The sequence below is a fragment of the Pezoporus occidentalis genome, unplaced genomic scaffold, assembly GCF_034315485.1.
Source record: "Pezoporus occidentalis ecotype Australia unplaced genomic scaffold, CSIRO_AGI_Poc_V1 ctg141, whole genome shotgun sequence".
NCBI classification, from domain to species: domain Eukaryota; kingdom Metazoa; phylum Chordata; class Aves; order Psittaciformes; family Psittacidae; genus Pezoporus; species Pezoporus occidentalis.
Window position 1 is genome coordinate 898,670 of NW_026913220.1, and position 13,109 is coordinate 911,778.

Consider the following 13,109-nt stretch of genomic DNA (forward strand, 5'->3'; position numbering starts at 1 on the left):
ACACATGCTTCAGAAAGCATTATGCAATGTTACACTCACTGATTAATGACTGCTTGCACAAGAAGTTTTTCATTACCGTGAATGCTAGCATCCTGGGAATGATTAACTTTGTGACATAACTCTCATCACATAAATATGGAAGATTCAAATACAGCCTCAAAATAACATGTTTCAGAAATAACTGAACACTTTCCTGCTTAGTAGTGTGTACAGTACATGATTAACAACCGCTTTAAACCGTCAGAGTTGAATAGAAAAGCCTATTTGTGAGAACTGAAAACATGACTTATTTTTAGGGTTTAAAGTTTTGCCCAAGATGAATTTTTGCACACAGCAGCATCTCATTCGCAATGTTTTTCCTTTGCTTGTGTAAGTTTGAATTTCCTGAGAAAAATCTGTGCCAACTATTTTCAGTGTTCAGCCAGTGAGTTAAACAGAACAAGTTAAATCTAGTCCTTATTTAGACCAGCAACTAACTGCCTGTGTGTAAAATGACTCAGTCCAGTGTGTTCAGTATTATAGAGCGTAAAGTTTACAGTTGTGTGCTCAATCAGCATGGTTATTGCAGAGTAAATTCCCAATAGTAGCTATTTTTTTTTCTGCATGCACAGTAAGAAAGCAAAATGTGGTCCCGATTGAAGTGCCTTGCAAACTCACAGCCTGGACATTGCTACACATTCTCTTCTAACATTTTCATATTCTATTCATTGATCATTCTGTGTTAAAATTTTTCAGTTTCTTATGTTAAAAAGCATGATAGTAGTGAATCACAGATGTTATAATCTGAAGGAGGTACAAAAGAGGAAAAGCCTATAAAAAGAAATGTTCATCATATTCCTTTAAATATGAAGATTCATCTTGGTTTTGAAGTAATGTCTGTTGCTACCAGTTATCTATGTTTCAACAGCTTTGTTACAGAGAAAGTTGGTTTGCCTGTTTGGAAACGCAAGATCAGTTTTCACAAGGAAATAACTATATTAAATTTCCACTTACTAATTTGTCTTTAAATGTCAGACTAGAAAAAATGACATCTGCTTTTTATGATTCTGTCTCCTGTAAGTAATCTTGCTCACAAACAGTCACATTAAATAAAGCTACTTAAAGCCCTTATAGTAGGGGGGATAGTTTAGGATGTCACCACTTTAATGCATCTGTGCCATTTCCTCAGAAATAATATTAATTGAGAAAAACTATAGAGAAGGTAAATATTGACTTTCAGTATGTTCTCTTTAATTCTTGCCTTTTCTCACATTCCAACTCCTACAAGCACTAGCAAAAGCTGAAGGAAACGGCCTCTGACTAAGCATTAGCTACCAGCAGGCCCTCATTATAGCTGAGGGCTCTTTCTTAGCCTACGTGCAGAGCCAGCTAGTCTTTCAGCTGTGATGACGAAATGCCATGCGTTTCTTCCTGGAATAGTACGCAGATAAGAGGCCACTTGTTATGCTGAGGTTTCAGATGAACTCCACTAAGGGTTTCAAAACACTCTGTCACAATTATATCAGTTTTCTTTAGCAACCAATTCATTTCAGACACTTTTAAGATAAAAAGGGAAGAGATGTTAGTTTATTTTCCCTTGTGGTTTCACTGTTTAAGCCTTTACAGGATATGACTGGATAGTTTATATATGGCCTGAATTTATTAATAGTAAATAAAACTAGCAGATCAAAATGGGTATGTGCCTTTCTTGATATTTACATTATTTGCAGACCCTTATGGGTACCTATAACTTGATAGAAGAAACAAAGATCCTGGTGTGCAAACTCAGTTGCTGAGTGCTTGAAGTCATTCTGGGCCCAGTAAAACCTGAGAGTTTGCAGCACAAAAGGTTAATCCTTTATCCTGGGGTTGAGTTCAGATGCTAGGACATGTCTGTACAGTAAAAGCCCAGTTGACCTAGGAATTGCTTAGTAGTGATGGGAGGACCTGTTTGTGAGATCTTTTTGCAGAACTGGGCCCTGTTTAGGGGATTCTGTGCACTAACAAAAGCAACTTCAGTGCGATCAAACAAATCACAAAAGCATCCAGACTGCAAAAGAAAGAGGACTCTAAGAAGTGTTTGTTTCAAACCAAGCAATATCCTTAGTAACAGCAATAACCATACATTACTGTGAAGGCAGGAATATATTGCCTAGAATAAGCAATGGATCACGTACAGGTTATATAGCTCTCTTTGCTCACTCTTTGCTAACCTTTGGACACTAATTGCACATTTAGAATCTGTGATATGCCCCACTTCCATTGGATCTGAATGCTACTTTAGATAGATGTAGTCAGTAGGATGGAGAATCTTATGATGATAAATCTAAGTAAATCACAGCTTAGATAAGTATGTAATATGAAGAAAAAAAAGGCAACCCAAAATGTCATCTGTCCTTGATCACTTTCCCTGCAGTTCTCCACACTTACTAGTACCTCATTACCTGGGAACTAAAAGCTAAATTCAATTTCCTTTTAAGACAAGAGAATTTTCTTTTTCCATTTACATAATGGAATTTGGATCAAGTCTTAAAGTCTGTAACCTTATTCCTTTAGTGCCTTCCAGATAAATGTGTAATTCCCAGTGAGATCACTAGGAATCTTGACTATTCATAATCTGTTCTTTCTTTTTTTTTTCCAGCTGTTCTTCAGTGAAGAGGGTCCCCTTTGAAAAAGTCCGTAGCAAACTGAAGTTGTTAAACCCACCACTCTCCTGATTCCTTCCTCTCCCCCCTCATTCTTCGGCTAATTATTGACTACTGACTCAGGGGAAAAAAGGAAAAAAAAATAACCCAAAACCCCAAATTTCCCTTGTGGGTAAATTATTTCATAAATGTTTACTAGAGGCAGATGATTCTTGCACAGTAGTGTGAAGAAGTCCTATCCTTGCCAGAACAGGGTAGACCAACAAGCTTATGTTTCTTCATGATTTTTCTGCTCTCTTGTTGTCAGAATGTGAAAGTCACCCCAAACACTGTTGCTGCAGTGGTCGCTAGCAGGTCTTTTAAATGTTAGACAATTAATTTTCACAAAAATTCTGATCCACTAAGTATGAATTATGGGTATCTCCTTTTTTTGAACTGCTTCTTTTGTAAGCTTTGATTTTAATTAAATGCCATGATGAAAAACTTTTTAGAAATGTTACTTATTAAATACTACTACTTCCAAAGCTGCTTCGTTTCTTCATTTTGGGTTTGTTTTTTTTTTTTTTGTAAGTCATCTTTAGTGTTGTTTGAGGCATTTCACTGTGGTTTTTCTTATTTTCTGTCTCTAGAATATTTGATCTTAATGCCTGAAAAAGACTGGGGTTTTGGGGTTTTTTGGTTTTGGTTTGGTTTAGTTTTTTTTTTTCATGGAATATTATGGGTAAAAAGAAAACCACAGTGCCTTTCTTGAAAATTATGCTAAAAAAGATAACTGCAGTTCTGTGGTTCAAAACCTTGAAATGTTCTAAGCTGAAATAACTACAATTCGAACTTTGTCATCTGTACTGAAATTACAGAAACAGCAAATGCAATCTCACCAGCACTCATACTAGTGAAACTTGGTTTTCCCCTTTGGCATTTGTCACCTTATCCCCATCCCTCCATACAGTCCCTCCTACCGCCCATGACAACCCATGCTGAGGAGATGGGGTGTGTGCCATCTAACTGTGGGTATGTGCTGTTTGTGGCTGGAGCCCTCAAAGAGAAAGTGTGATGACCAAGTTCCACAAGTTTTTATCTAGGAGGAAGATGGAAAGGGGGCATTTGATTGGGCTTTTTCTTCCATCAGGCTACTGGCAGAAAAGTAATGGATCATTCTCCTCTATCTCAAGCACAATTTGCATTGTGTAAGGGTTCAAAAGATACTAGGGTGGGGACTAACTGATACTAATAATATCACTGTTTCCTAAGGCTATTGATGCATGGGTAGAGCATAGTGATATCTGCAGGGCTGGATTTTGTCTGTCATTCCAGGTGTCAGAGGCATAAACTCCACTGAGGATTGAGAAACTGTGGTGACAGGCTTCAGTCAATGAGCAAATGTCCAGGTCCACCTTGAACTGAAATAGTTATTCAGTTGTCAGTATCGAGACTAGCTGGATGCAAACCCACTCATATTTTTTTTACATGCAGCATTCATTTGCAAATCCTAATTGCAGAATAGCTGTACTGGGCATTTAAACAAAAGAAAAAAAAGGTATCATTACCTACAAATCAGAATTCTTACTTATTAAATCCCAGTTAAAATAAGAAAGGGGGACACTGCATTGTGCTCTAAAGGTCACCAGTTTTAGGCTATTCTAGGTCATAAAAGCAATAGCAATAACATTTGCCAGTCAGTCATTCTCAACTGAAATGTAAACAGCTTACACTGGTAAATTAATAACTGATAAACAGGTATACTGAACACTTAACAGGTTCATTATGACCCTTCAGTATTGTTATATGGAATAAACAGTGCTTACAAGAAATACTATTGTGCTTTCAGCTTACTGTGGAGAATGTAGGAGTTGGGGTGGGCTTTTTATGCTTATTATCTATTCTTCGGAGAATTATTTCATTGCTAGAAGCAGATGGTGATTTTTAAGCCCACTGCTATTTTGGTGTACTTTTTTTTTTTTTAAAAAAAAAGGGTCCTAAAAATAGACCCAAGTTACCATATCCAGCAAAAATATGTTGTCAGCTCTTTGCTGGGCTGAAAACAAATCTGTCAGCAATTTCTTTGGGTTAAAGTATCTGAACACTTTTGTGTAGGGCTTTTTGTTGGGTTTGGGTTTTGTTTTGTTTTTTAAAGAAAGCATTTTAAGTGGTTTTGCAGCAGAGTCCATTTAAAGCTCTAAGTATAAACAAATTACCATCTGTTGTTGTAAAGACACTTTATCAAATTGATGAGACCTGCACTCCAGTTAATGTTGTGGATCAACTGCATGAATTAGACTTTAAAGTCTGAATGAGTCTGAAATCAACATCTTTAGCTCGGCTGGAACAGATATTAAAAACCAGCCCATTTTCCATAATTATGAAAACAAAAATGAGAGTGGCAGTTATTCACGCAGAAAAAAACAGCACTGGTAATGCATCTTGGTCAAGTAGGTTTCTTACATTAACTTTAAAATAATGTCTTGGATTAAAAGTGCACTTTGGTAGTTACCGAATGAGAAAGGAAAACGTCTCTTAGATTTCTGTGCACAGGTGATTGACAGACACATGGCACAGTATGTTCAGAAGTATTTTCAGTATTAGATTGCTTTGGCATAGCTGTTGGCATAAGGACTAAATATAAGGGTTCAGGTAAAAGAAGGTGGTATTTGTCTCTATAGCATGTGGACATATACCTAGAATAATGGAAAGCTGAACCAAAAGCAGATCTCTAAGGTAGGGATTTCATTTTAATGATCTCACTGCAAAATATTTTGTCTGGCAGCATTTGTGTATCCGAGATGCAGCACCTTATGATCAAATCCTGTGAAGTATTAAGAATCCTCATTGTTTCTTGGAGGTTGGCTAGATCAGTCATTCCCCAAATCATGACTTTATTTTACTAATTAAGTGGACTGAAACTGACTTCTATGTGGAGGTGCCCCAAAAGATTTTAAGTGTGCTAAATCATGCCTGCTGGGAGCATCAGCCCCTTTCCATTGACTCTAGAGGTAGCTTAGGCTCCACACTGTGGTCTTTCAATAAGTCAATAAGACATAAGTTACATGCTTACAGCAAGCAGTGTGGCACTTGTTAGGGAGTTCAGCATATGCTTCAGAGCAGACCTTCCTTCAAACCTCCTAAACTTCACTTGCAGTGCTCCGTTTGAAAAAACTGTTTCTCTATAAATACATTGTAAGTAACGTTGGCAGCCATTGCCCTGCAAGGTAGAATCATTTGGGCTTGAAACCAAGTTGGCTGAAGTATGCCTGGAGACGAGCTCTAGAGCATGCAAGTCATCTAAAGGAAAGGTGGGAGAGGAGACTGATCCACCTTCTGTTGTAGTGTTCTGAAGAGCACATTTAACTGCTGTGTGGCGAACTCTTGTGCTGAGACCTGCAGCTTTACCTGTCAGATTCGCTTCATGGTGACTAGCACTGAATGTACAGTGTAGTTTGAAATCCTTTTTACAGGAGTCTGATGTTGCTTGCTACAAGGACAGGTAGATTTTATGTGCATGATATGGGTAAAGTGTGCCAGGGTCATGGAAGTGCTGTGGATTACAGATCATTGCCCGAGGAAGTTGTGAATGCTCCATCCCTGACAGTGTTCAAGGCCAGGTTGGACAGAGCCTTGGGTGACATGGTTTAGTGTGAGGTGTCCCTGCCCATGGCAGGGGGGCTGGAACTAGATGATCTTAAGGTCCTTCCCAGCCCAAAGTATTCTATGATTCTATGGTGTGGTCATCTCTGGTATAGTATACATATAGATACTTTTCTTTCAGCTTGCTGTTCTGTGTGTTAGATATATAACTGGGCACTGATCAGTGCCAAGCTTGTGTCTGTGTTTGTTCGTGCAGTTTAACTGCGCTGTGGCCCGTGCCATGTCTGGCCCTGTACAGCAACCCAGGACTCAATGGGACAGGCTGTGAGTTGGAGGGGAAAAAGGAAACCAGATGGAAATAGTCTAATTTCTAAAATAGTTTAGAGTTTTTAGAGGGGTGAACTAATAAAATTTTGTTTCAAGAAAATTCTTTTCCTCCTCTACCTTTTAGTTTTGCACAGACTTGAGTCTTTTTGACTGCAATTCCCATTATCCTAGTATTATCTTCTAAGTAAAACTGATCCTGAACCTTCTTGTCATCTTCCTTATCCCCCAAATGTTGATCTTTCTGTTGTCTTCCCTGCAACAAGAGATTACTTCCCTTCTCACACCGCCTTCTTTTTTTTTTTGGTGACTATCAAAAGCCTACCTTTCCTACACTGTCTTGCTATCCCACAATCCTGAGATGAAAGAATCTGTGGGATGATGTAAAGTGTGAAAAAATGTCTGCTCCTGCCAGGACAGGCATGTGATTTACTGTGATGCTTGTGCTGAGGCAGCCAGCAGTCTGATGTTTAACTTCAGGGATGGTTCACTTCTCTAGGCACAACCAAATGGTCCACAGTGATTTTAAGATAAATTTTTTGTTATGCAAAGTCAGCCACTGTCTTTGTTGGAATTAAAGAAAGGGGAAGATGAAGTGAGAAACTGTTTTTTATGTGAATGTTATGTCATTCAGATCACCTTAACCCAATGATGACCTTAAAGAAGAATGAAAAAAGTCACAAAACAAATGTATTCTTGGCAGTGGGATTTGCTTTGCAAATACCAACATTTGGCAAGTTTCTACATTTTCCTCATCAAACCTAAATTGAAAGCTGAGGAAAAGAATCAAAATCAAAGTTGAGGATATTGAGTTGCACTGACCCAAACACACACTACCTGAAGTCAACAGGGTTTACATGTTTTAGCAGAAAAGAAGCCAGGAGATCCGATCTGCCTCCCTGAGAAGAGGCAGAAGTGTTCTTTTTTTTAAGGTTTACAAGGGGTTATTCATTTGAAGAGAACAGGAAATGAGCAGAAATTGAACTACACAGACCTGATTGTACCATTTTTTGTAAAAGTATGTAAGCCGATGGGAGATACCTTATTTTGTTTTGTATTTCTGTGCATGTGCGTATACATGTATGGGATCATGTAAGTGCTTTTCAATAGCTCCAAGTCTCCAGTGTGTGTCAGTATCTCCAGGTGCATGTAAACCATCTGAACCCTGCAGTCTTAATTGCATAACACAGCCATGTTACAAAATATTACCACATCAAGTTCGTTTACATTATTTCATAACAAAAAGAAATACTATTACAGAACATTTTTGCCCTTAAGGGAAAATTGCTAATTATTTAAAACATTGTCTGTGTATGTATGTTTGTATATAGTGCATAGGGGTATATGAGACTCATTATGGAAAAATGTAGGGGTGGATTAAAGCAGGATCCATGGGATACAGCCCCAAGGTCAGAGGAGTTTCAACAGACAAGAATGTTAGAAGCTAAGCAGAAAACACCAGGGTGGTTGATTATAATGAGCTTATTGGAGTGATGTGGACCACTTAACTTGAGAAGAAAGTGACTCTTTTGAAGGGGGGGCAGCTGTGTGAAAGACTGTCATAGGTCTGGTCAGAGGACAGGTCACATCCAGGGGACAGCTTTGGTACAGCAGATGTTTGGGTCTCTGAGTGGAATCCAGACACTGACGTTAAACTTCTGCATTCTCTAGACAGCAAGTGGATTGCTGACTTCTAAGACAAATTAATTCAGTTATCTGTCTCCTGTCTTCAAATCCACATTTGTTTCTTGCTGCGAGGCAATTGTACAGTTGCTGGGTGACTGCCTATGCCCTTCTGAGATTTTTAGGGATTAGAGACTTTTTTCAGTGTGTGAAGTTTTGCTTTGTTTTTCATGAACAATAAGAAGACCTGAGTTCTTGTTCCTGCTCATGTGATTGCTTCTGTACTTCATCTGCTGACCAAAATGGAGGTTTACCCTCAGGTAGGTGCCCCAGTTTCCTGCCCATGCAGGCTCACTCTTTTCTAAGTGCATTCACGCATGCCCCAGGGTCACATCAGTAATATGCTGGTCAGTACTGCAATTCCAGGGGCTTTGAAGGTTCACCCTTCTAGGCTGACGTACCCAGGATGCATTTCTGTGAAATGAAGAGTTGCATCTCTTCAGGAAAACAGGTGGTGATTTTCCAATTGTCCCACATCAAAGGCCAGCTATACTGAGAAAGAAATTGTGGCTATTATATTTAATATCACCCTGAACCATTGAATGGAGTAGATGAATACTGACGTACCTGATTTAGACTTAGCTCCTTCAAGACTAGATAGGAAAACACATTTTCTGTGTTTTAAGACTGAGGCCTGGGCCTGAACGAGATGTCTAAGCAGCTAAAACAATAAAGTTTTGTGTTCCAGAGAGCAACGCAATCCTGTAAGGGTTTCTTAAGCCTTATGAACAGACAAGGCCTGAGTGTTTTTTGCCTTGAATATTGTAATGTGAGTGAATAGTTCTCCTTTTGCCTCTGAAATTCAGTCAGAATTTGCTTAAGTTTAGGATTGCAAAATACTGGGTTTGATACATACTTAGGCCTGATTCTTTTATAGACTAGACCTTCGTTTTCAATATCCTAATGGGTGGTAAAATCAAGACACAAAAGGCTGTGTGCAAAGTGTGTGGAACTCCACTAGACTACGACAATGATGCCTGGTGTAACAATGGGAGATGTAGCACATTGTGACAGTGGACCTACAAGACTTTTAAGTTAAAACATGCGTCTAGTGTGAAATATAATTTTTAGCAGTGAGTTTTAGGGCTTTTTATTCATCTCTCCAGAATTATAGATTAATACTACGAAACCAACAATAAATAAATAAATAAACTCTACAAGTGGTATCTGGGGCCACAGCACTTTCTCTCCCTGTCATGGAGCACCACCAGGAGGGAGTATTCTCAGAGGGCAAAGCAGGCTCTGCGAGATTGATGAGAGGAGACTGTCCACAATCTCTCATTGTTTCATGGTCCTGAATTCTTGCCTGCTGAGCTGGAGCAGGGGTGTTAGCTTAGTGGAGTGGAAACTTCGGTATTAGTTGGAGGAATTCCCCTCACAGGTCAGAAAATCCCTTCTTGGGCAGGTGTAGTAAGGGGATGTGGGAGCAAACGTGTGCTGCTGTGCTGCCATTTTTCTTGTCTGTTGAGAAAGGCGTCTCTACAGTCCATAGATGTGGCCTAGTGCTTAGCAAGTGACACTAGCAGTCAGGATACACAAGATGCTTCTGATCTTGCTGTTTTGTTGCATCTGCAATCTGACCATGTAGGACATATTTCCTTTGGCAGTGGTGGTTCAAAATGCTAACTTGGTATATTGTGTTTGACCTGTTTGGTATTTGGGCTTGGTGTAACACATCTGTCTTTCTTCTCTTCCCCTAAAGACAAGCATACTTCTGCAGGTAGGAAAGAAGGGAGAGCTCCAAGGTTGATCAGGTTACCCAGCAATCTGCTGGATGTAATTTGTGAGTGACTGAAGGGAGTTAGAGATGCAGCAGCTGAGAGAGGTCTTGCTTTTACAGTACATACGGTGCGCCAGCACATCCTCGTTTCATTACCATTTCTCTGAGTAGGCTTCTCTCACAGTATTCTTTGACTTGTAGGGCTTCGCTTGTCAATTATCTCAAAATTCAAATAGAGTACAACTTCTGGTGCCAACTATTTAGATTATCAGAGTTTTCATCCTGGAAAACGAGAACAAAATAGGAGTATACTATAAATAAATAAATAAAAGTATAAATTAATAGGGGTTACTCTATCACTGTAATTGTCATAGAATTGCATATACCAGCTATCAGCAGAGGCAATGCACTTGTGCCTGTGTCTATTTAATAAATATGTAAAGTCAAAAATTGCACAGACTGTCGCTGTTCTCTTCTTCTCCAAGTCACTTTATATTGGAATTATAATGAACTCACAGCTCAAGTTTATTCCAAAGATTACAAAATGGGTCAAATTGTTCATGTGCCAGTTTGTAGCTGTATGCTACTAGATTTCTATTGCAGGTTTAGGCTAACACAGCAAAAAGTAGACCCATCTGTGCTCGTGTTTTATGCTAAAATTAACAAATGCTCATTCTTGGGAGTCCAAGCAAAGCAAACACTGTTTTATGGAAAAGTTTTATTGAACTACAGGACGGTTCTGTTGTCAATGGTGCTCCAGTCAACCTCTCCCCAACAGAATAAGCTCCAAGTGGCATAGCATTGCTTGAGCTGTTAGCAGTACTCTGAAAGAGAGTATCCTGTACAGAGTGCTTGGGCCTCTTTTATACCTCTTACCCTGTTAGGTAAAGGGCCTGTGTGAATAGTAAATATTGTGTGGAAGATAGTGTTTGGTAGTTTTAGCAGATATTGGTAGCTTTAATATCCAGAATGGCACAATTAGCATTAAAAATGCAGTATACCTTAAATTTAGCACTAATATTTCTGCAGTAAATTTAGAAGAACTGGCACAAGTACTCTCCAAGTGAGCGTAGTTGGAGTGATGATTCCAGAAAAGAATGATACGTAATTTTGTGGAATACATATGAACATGCTTCATGTATTTATGTATATTTAATATGTTTCTCTTAAATATAGACAATAATATATTTGTTAATATGTAATTAACATATACACCAGTATGCACATTATACCCTCACACACGAAGCATGTTTTAAACAATCTTCTGTACCTGGCTTTTTAGCTATCTCCTCAGGACCAGGAAGTGAATTTGGATGTCACATGTGTCTTGTATAGTGTAATCATTGAGCCTAGTGTCTTCCATCAATGCCAGGGCTGGCAGCACAGGAGTCATTCCAGATTTCCTAAGTAGCTCTGCCAAGTGTGGCACAGCCCTGCCTCTGGGGCTGAAAGCATGGTTGAATTTCCATCATTATCCTCTCAGGCTTGTCTGCTGGAGAAGGGTGCCCAGCAGTGATGTTTTTTGGTCAGGAACAGATTTACCTAATCTGGCTGGATTAGAGCACCAGCTTGTTTCATATGGTCAGATCACAGGTTCTTGATCAGAAACCTATGTGTGTAAGTTATCAAGTTGCAGCTATCTGGCTTCATTGATTCAGACTGGCATTTTGCAGGGCTAGGGTATCTGTCTTCTGACTTTGGCCAACCACTCAACAGTTAGCACTTGTAACTACAATGTCAGTGTATAAATTATGACTTCAGACAAACCCCGGTGCATAACTGGCAGCTGCACTGTAATTTTCAGAGAAAGCATGCTTTTGTCCACTCTAAGTATATAACTCAAAATTTGAGTCACTGTTAGTTTCTTTTTTCAGTTATCATGGCTTCTTTGCACTCACATAGTCTCCCAATAAGTAAAGCAATACTCTTGTTCTTTATTCTGCTTAGAAGAAAGGAGGATCATGAAGTGTGGAGAACTAGTGAAGAACACAGAGAAAAATCCCTACCTTCACCTTGAATCAGTGGCATAACTAATCCCGCTTGAATTTGTAGATTCTTGCCTGTGCCTTAAAATAGAAGCTGGGTGTGGTGGTGGTACTTTCCGAAAGTAGAGTATGTACTTCCTAAAAATAAAGTTAATTTATCAGTGTAAGCATTGTGGATCATGTAATCTTCTCCATCTCCAGTGGAATTCAGAGTTCCTTGTTGGTCAGGATGAGGCCATGAAACCCAGGTAGATATTTTTGGCATCTTTCACTAAAAGAGATTCTTGTAAAACTGGATTTGCCCTATCTGACAGGGCACTGAAATTTCTATTTCATCAGTTTTACCAGTAGATCTTTAGCAAAGACACCATCTTGGTGTTGCTGCTGTCTAGCATGCCGTACTTTCCCTCAGCTCAACTCTGTCTCCTGCAATGACCCAAAGGGTCATGAAGTGGAGAGGAGACCCGTGCCACTGCTGACTCTATGTGATACCTGGAGGTCTTTTCTGAAACCAAACCTAGGCTAGATTTCAGTTTTGAGGGACTTTTCACCCTGATACCAAAGGCATTTTAGGAAATGTGGAGATTGTTGCTTGGAGTCTATGAATGTAGTTCTTAGCGTCATTAGTGTTAACTGAGTTTAACTTGAAGGCAGTGGGACTGCTGATTTTGCTTTGGGCTGACTGCCAGAGCAGAACTGGTTCCTGAATAGTGTTTGTCTCTGTGTCTGAGGCAGGAGTGCAGGCAGATTACTGGGTTACCGGTGTGCTCTAAACCTGTACTTCAAAGCTGATGTACTGGCAGCGGTTTAAAACTGAAGTCTGGTTATCCATGAGCATTCTGAAAATGAGTGCCGCTTTGTTTGCTTTTGTGAGAGAGAGCTAGAATTTTTATCATCTGTAGCACCAACTCTGTAGCTTAAAAATCAATACTTTATTCAAATAGAAAATGCTAATTTACCACCACACATAAAATGGTATTTTTGTACAGATATCTTACAGAACTATTGAGCTGTGGTTTGTGGCCTTGAAGTCTGGGCTTTTATTTCCTCTAAATATACTCCACTCTGTTTTCTGTGTGTCTGTCATGTTGAATAAGTAACAGACAGCAAGCACAGGGGCAGGACTCATGTCCCAGGTAAAACAAAACAGGCAGTTCTTTGATTTGTGAGACTAGAATGCCATCAGGAGCT